We start from the raw sequence: 6,102 nt of genomic DNA, 5'->3' as shown, positions 1-6,102 counted from the left end.
AATAAACACATGTTATTTTATCACCGTGTTTGGAGGGGAAAAGTAAGAGCCGGGGGTGCCCCTGAGCAGCAGTCGCTGGGTTTCTGAGGTGAAAGTGGGCTTTTGTGTTTTAAGAATTATGCAACTGGGAGGCCACAAGAGAGAGGAAAACAGGATTTGAAATTGGGGAGGGTGAGTCACAGCTCAGCAGAAACTCATCTCTCTCTCTCTCTCTCTCTCTCTCTCTCTCACACACACACACACACAGGAACACGCTGACAGAATTGCCAGCTATTTATTTACAGATCAGAACGTGCAAGTACAATGTCTGGGTGTCTTTACCTGGCCCTAGCAGGGAAGATACGGCTTCCAAAACGAGCTCTCACTGCTGAGTTAGCAGCCAACTACCTAGCGTTCATTTCCTTGTTTTGATTATGAGGATGTTGATAATTTCCTGCAAGGATCCAAGAGGGTTGTAAGTGTCCTCACTTGTTACCATCGAGTGTAAGATGCTTGTATTCCAAGCCACTCTTGCTGCATCCTTTTGCATGCACCTTTTTCTGCACACACAGGGCCAAGATGGAAACTAGGGGGATAGTCCGCAAACCTGGGAAGAACCTGGGAACCACACACCAGCCCATTGGCGGTCGACCTCCAGGAGGTGACTGCATGTGGAAGTGAAAGCCAGACAGACAGCTCACAATGGTGAACTGTATACCTCTCCTTCCTCCAAACCCAAAGGGATTGCAAACAGTGTGAGGATGACTTTATTTTGACTCCCCTCCTCCCCCAGAGCCCCTAGCACAATGTTAAGGTCTCGGTACAGTCTCAGTAAGGCCAGAGGTGGAGGGGAGAGGTGTGACGCCCTAGCAGCTCCTACTGTGTGCAGCTCTCCCAGTAGGTCAAACCGCTCCATAACCAGGTGTCCTAAAACGATAACCACCGGTTTCACTCATTATTCTGTGGCTGGGCTATTGGGGCTGGGGTCAGCCGGGTGGTTCTTCTGGTGTCAGTTGGTCTCACATGTCAGCGGTCAGCCGTGGAGTGGACAAGCGCAGGCGGCTTTGTGGCTTGGCTGAGACAGCGTGTCCTGGCCGCACCTGCTCTGTCAGCCACGACAGCTCAGGCGCATGCACATGGGGACACAGGCAGGTTTCCAAGACGAAGTGCTCCGAAGCTCAGAAATGTACATTATTTCTGGTACATTCCATCGGCCAAAACAAGAGCCAGCACTGCTGCAGATAGAAGAGGTGAACCCATGGACTCCACCTGTCACTGGGGGAAGACACCAAGTCACCCTGCAAAAAAAAAGCTGACACAAGGCGGCAATTCATCGTGCCCACGTGTGCGAGCCGTCTGTATAACGCACAACTGAGCCTGAGAAGACGTACATGGACAAGGGACGGCCACCTGGCAGCTCACCCCATGTGCAAAATGAAGTTCCCTTTGCATTCCTTCCGTCTCTGTTCACTTCTGAATGGCGTCTGGTCTCTTGGGGTCAAATCAACCACTGCACCTTCCTGTGACAGGCTCCATAGGTGTGTCTCCCCACATCCGTATGTTGAATCCGAACGCCACTGGGATGGCGTGAGGAGGTGGGCTGTTTCAGGGGCTGAGGTCACGATGGTGGCACCCCATAAATGGGATTAGTAACCTCACTCAAGACCCCGGACATCTCCCCTTCCTCCATGTGAAGACACAGGGAGAAGACGCCATCTCTGAACCAGGAGGAGGGTCCTCCTCAGGCACAGAATCTGCTGACACCTGACCTTGGGCTCCCAGCTTTAGCACCTGTCACAAGTCAATGTCTGTTGTTCACGAATTTGATGGTGATTCAAGGTAATTGTGAATTCAGGAGACCTTGAGGGACAGGGACGCACAGGTGTGAAGGGACGAGGTCCCAGAGCCCTCAGTTGTGGCCCAGAGGGTAGTGTGGACTTGGTACTCCTGCAGCCAGGAAGACGTTAGACAACACGGTGATGAAAAGAGAGGGGCTGTGTTTCCTGCAGACTCATGTGAAGCCGTTTCTGCCCACAAACAAGGTGTACCCCGGGAAACCACACAGCGGGACGTGATTTATGACCACTCTGTGGTGTGGAACGACCGCTAACCAACAAGTGTCCTGTGTCCCGCCCAGGCAGACTGCTTCAGTGGGTCCCGGAAAAAGCAGAGGAACGGGCAGTAAGAAGTGGGGAGTGTGCTTTCTGGGCGAGGACGTTCTAAAGAGCTGCACAGGTGGGGGAAAGAACCCAGGTGCTTTGCATTCTCATAGCCTTTACTTTGCTCATAAATAACCCCCAACAACAACAACAAAAGTATCATAAGATCCCTCCCTTCCGGCAGTTTCTGCAGAGGACTTCCGTCTTGCCATCTTGCCCACCACACCTCCAGTCAAGGCTCTCAGCGTCTCTCTCTGCACAGACACAAGTGGGTCCCAAATGTCTCCCTCTTCCTCTCCCGTCTCAAGAAGTCACTTTTCATTCGGGCCATTTGGTACCAACTCCCAGCCGGCCATTCTGCACCAATTCCCATCTTAAACTCCTCTGGGGTTCCCCATTCCCCTTCGTAAGGCAGGCAACAGCGGTCCCCATCGGTCCCAGGTGACCTCCCCACCCTCACCTCTGACCCCTTTCCCTACTCACATGGGTCATGGGTGCTTGTTTCCCCGCAGCGACCCTGCAGGTACCCCCTCTGGAATGCAGCCCTATCCATTCTGCATCTAGAAAACGAATGTTCCCCTACGCCCATCTTCAAGGCGTCTTGTCAGTGAAACGCTTCTGAACCCACGAACATGGTGGTCTCCAACTCCTTCCCCTCCCATCTCCATCTGTAGAGCGCATTGCACTGCAGGGGACAGGTCGGGTTTTGAATATCCCTCCATAGAGGCAGGTGGGCTGTTCTGAGGACAGAACATGCCTTGTTCACCTTTTCATGCTCCGCACGTATAATTACACCACAAACACACTGCGTGCTAGGTACACCGGTGCTGAATACACGGATGAGAGGTGCGCACGGTGTCAGGTGAGGGTGTCAGAGCACGCGGCAGCCAGGATGCACACGGCATGGGTGCCACATGGGACGTTTTCCATGAACGGGCACCGCGACAGGTCTGCCCCCATACCTTTCTGGAATGTCACCCTTCCCAGCAAGAGGGACGTTGAATTCCACGTCTCTTGAAATTGCACATGTTGTGCTGCTTGGCGGAAGACGTGCGGTATAAGTGATCTCACAGGATTTCCAGAACATGGACGACAGAAGCCGGCCCGAGGATGCACGCCAGTCCCTCTCTCAGTCCAGCTTATGGTCTTCCTTCAAGATGCTTCCCTTGGAGTTTGGCTCCCACCCAAGAGGCTGCTGCAATTCATTTAACTTTCGCTCTGGAAGTGAAAAAGCTTCTTGTCACCAACGCGTCTGCAGGATGCACTTTTATTTTGAGCCAAGGAAGCAACCTAGCACTTTTTTTGAAAAGCCAAAAGGACATCTTAATGAATCAGAGAGTGAAGCCTTCCAAATGCCTCTCGGTACCACCTTCAGTAAAAAAGCCTCAAAGCCTGGCAAGTCAGAGAGTGACAACGCATATCTGTCATGGCCTATGATGGGGACGTCAGCTCTCAGTGATAAGATGTATGCTGTCTCCAGAATCTTCTGGAACATTAAGGCTAGTGAAAGGAGGGGCAGTGCCGCCGACGGCCAGAGGTTGGAGATTGGCCAAGAACAGCTTCTTTTGAAGGAAAGGTCCCAGGAAGGAACCGTGGGTGTTTGCAGGTAGCATGTGGTTTCTTTCATCTACGCTTGTCAGGCTGATTTACCTCAAGGTGCCAACGTGGCTGCAGCAGCTCCAGCTTCCCTTCATCCTGGATAATGAGGCACTGAGTGTTCACATCCCACACTGCTGTGATACAGGCCAAATGAAAGGGCTTCTCACTACAGAAACTCTAAGTTTTCTTTCTCTAGTGTTTTAACTCCATTAGTTTCTTAATCATAAATAATAGATGGTTTTTAACCTGAAGCATAGAAATCTCCTACCCCCTGCTCTAGATAATTGCCCTGAAACTTGTGATGTATGCTTGTTGGTTGTATTCATTGAAGCCTAATGTTCTCGCCTACCCGTTCCGGGCCTAACTCCTGGACAATTAATGCCACCGGAATGACTGGTTGAATGGTCCCAGGCTCTATAGAGCGAACGGATTTATTAATTAAAAGTTATTTTTCGTTATTCAGGGGCCTTGGGGATACAGATACCCCAACAAGATTGGCAGTACAGTATAATGTGGTCTTCCAGGTGGATCTCAGGACCCCTTTCTCTCATCTGAGATCAGATAGGACGAGAGTTCCATGAATCCCCCAAATAGGTAGGGACAGCTCTACGCCCCTGCCCAGCAGGAAGCAGATACAGAAGACCAGACCTTCTGACCCTCAACTTCCCATAGAGATTTTATGGGGACCACGTCTCTCAAGGGTTAAACAAGGCAGGCAGTTAGAGATATGCATTGGGTCTCTGCATTCCTGCACCACCCACAGGATGTGACCTCCCAAAAGACCTCCCCTCTCCACCCAAGACTTCCCTTTTTCATTGTAATTATCTACCCCTGTGAGGAACAAATGGGTACAAAATACCCAACTAGATTAAACCGGCCACTCACACCTGAGCAGTAAAGGCCACAACGACCTTCGTTTCACCTGGGCCTCATTATACCCTCATTATAATATCATGCATATGCCCGGAAGGTCATTAATATCATTATAACAGACTGAATTCTGGGAAGGAACATGCACAGTCTAAAAAGATGAGGTAATAACCCCTTGTCAATCACAGGTGTCAATCAAGTGGTCCCACCCCTGGAAAGGAGCTGCCCATTTGAGAGAACAAGATAAAAACCACCCAGGCCTCCCTTAGTGGGGGGCCCTTGGGCTGCTGCTGGGGTCCGCTCCTATTTCTCTGCAGTGTACTATCTCTTCTAATAAACTGCTGTTTCACCACTTTATTTCTGTGTCTCATTCAACTCTTTGCTTGAGCTGCCAAGAACCTGGATATGGGGCAGAGAAGAACCCACACTCCGGTAACAGTTGCTCCGGGCCTGGGGTCCCCAACTTCCATCGGTCCCAACACTGTGGCCTGGAAAAGGGAAAGAGCTAATTCACAGAGTCAAGGCTGCGTGGGGGAGGGGAAGGAAAAGACGCGGAGGGGGCGCGGGGTGGGGGACTCTGGATAAGCCAGGTTTAGGACTAGAAGCAACACTTCCTAGGCAGTTGTTGTTTTTTAAATATCCCTGGAAAGTGATTACGTGATCGCCATGCCTCTGAATTGCCAATCGCCGTCTTTGTGTTTTTATTGCCAGAGATAAGAAAAACGGCCGGGTGCAGACGCGGGGGGTGAGGTTGCTGCCTCTGAAACGTGAGGATTCACGCAGACACCGGATGTAGGTCCAGCCGCCTCGGGCCAGGTGTGTGTGCGACCCAGCGACCCACGTGTCCAGCGTGAGTGGCAGCTGGGCAGCTGTGAGGCCGGCCAGGGGGATGGGCGCTGACTCACCCTGGGAGGAGGGGACGGCTGTGCTCAAAGGAACTGCCGCAAAGTTTTGGAGGGTGGAATGCAGGCATGTGACTCAGGGTTATTTCTCTGTCTGAGGTGGTGCTCCAGACCCTGCAGGAATAGGGGCTGAATTTTAAGCTAATCTCTTAATTAAAAACAAAACAAACAAACAAACAAAAATATATATAGTAAGCCTGGGACCTGGAAGGACAGCCACAGGGCAGGGGTGGCCTGCGAATGTCCCCAGAGACCCCGACCAGGGTGCCAGCTGCCTCAGATGGGAGAGGGGAGACATGTCCAGTCCCTCCCCGCCCCCCACCCCTGGTGTGGGCGAGAAGCCCAGGGACTGGGGGCCTCTCCAAGGGAAATCCCTGCTTAGGCTGGGAAGTGGGGGCTCCTGCACTGCACCCCAAAGCCCCAACCCGTGTGCCAGGCTCTGTGAGTGCAGGCTGGGCTTTGGGGGGCTGCTACGTGGGCAGGCAGTGGGCCCCCCCTTTCCCAAGAAGGTAGAGTATTTCACTTTGCTCTTCTAAGCGATCTGCGAGGAAGGGGGTGTTCCCGTTAGGGTCGGAGGCGGGGTGCAGAGACAC

At 52.2% G+C, this 6,102-nt stretch overlaps 1 long non-coding RNA gene across 11 annotated transcripts in view; it reads right to left on the bottom strand.

The window, feature by feature from the left end:
- Nucleotides 1–258: 258 nt before the first annotated feature.
- Nucleotides 259–6,102, bottom strand: part of LOC109438149 (uncharacterized) — a 6,848-nt gene continuing 1,004 nt past the window's right edge. For 2 of the 11 annotated variants that reach the window (XR_012493509.1, XR_012493514.1), the window contains 2 exons: nt 5,513–5,623; nt 259–5,095 (listed from right to left, as the gene is read on the bottom strand). This is a non-coding gene — a long non-coding RNA (uncharacterized LOC109438149). The remainder of the gene's footprint in view (nt 5,096–5,512; nt 5,624–6,102) is intronic. The other 9 variants (XR_012493512.1, XR_012493515.1, XR_012493511.1 and 6 more) reach the window with 9 other exon arrangements.

Source organism: Rhinolophus sinicus, chromosome X, assembly GCF_036562045.2.
Source record: "Rhinolophus sinicus isolate RSC01 chromosome X, ASM3656204v1, whole genome shotgun sequence".
Classification (NCBI taxonomy): Eukaryota; Metazoa; Chordata; class Mammalia; order Chiroptera; family Rhinolophidae; genus Rhinolophus; species Rhinolophus sinicus.
Note: the sequence above shows the minus strand (reverse complement) of the source record. Positions and strands in the feature narration are given on the sequence as shown.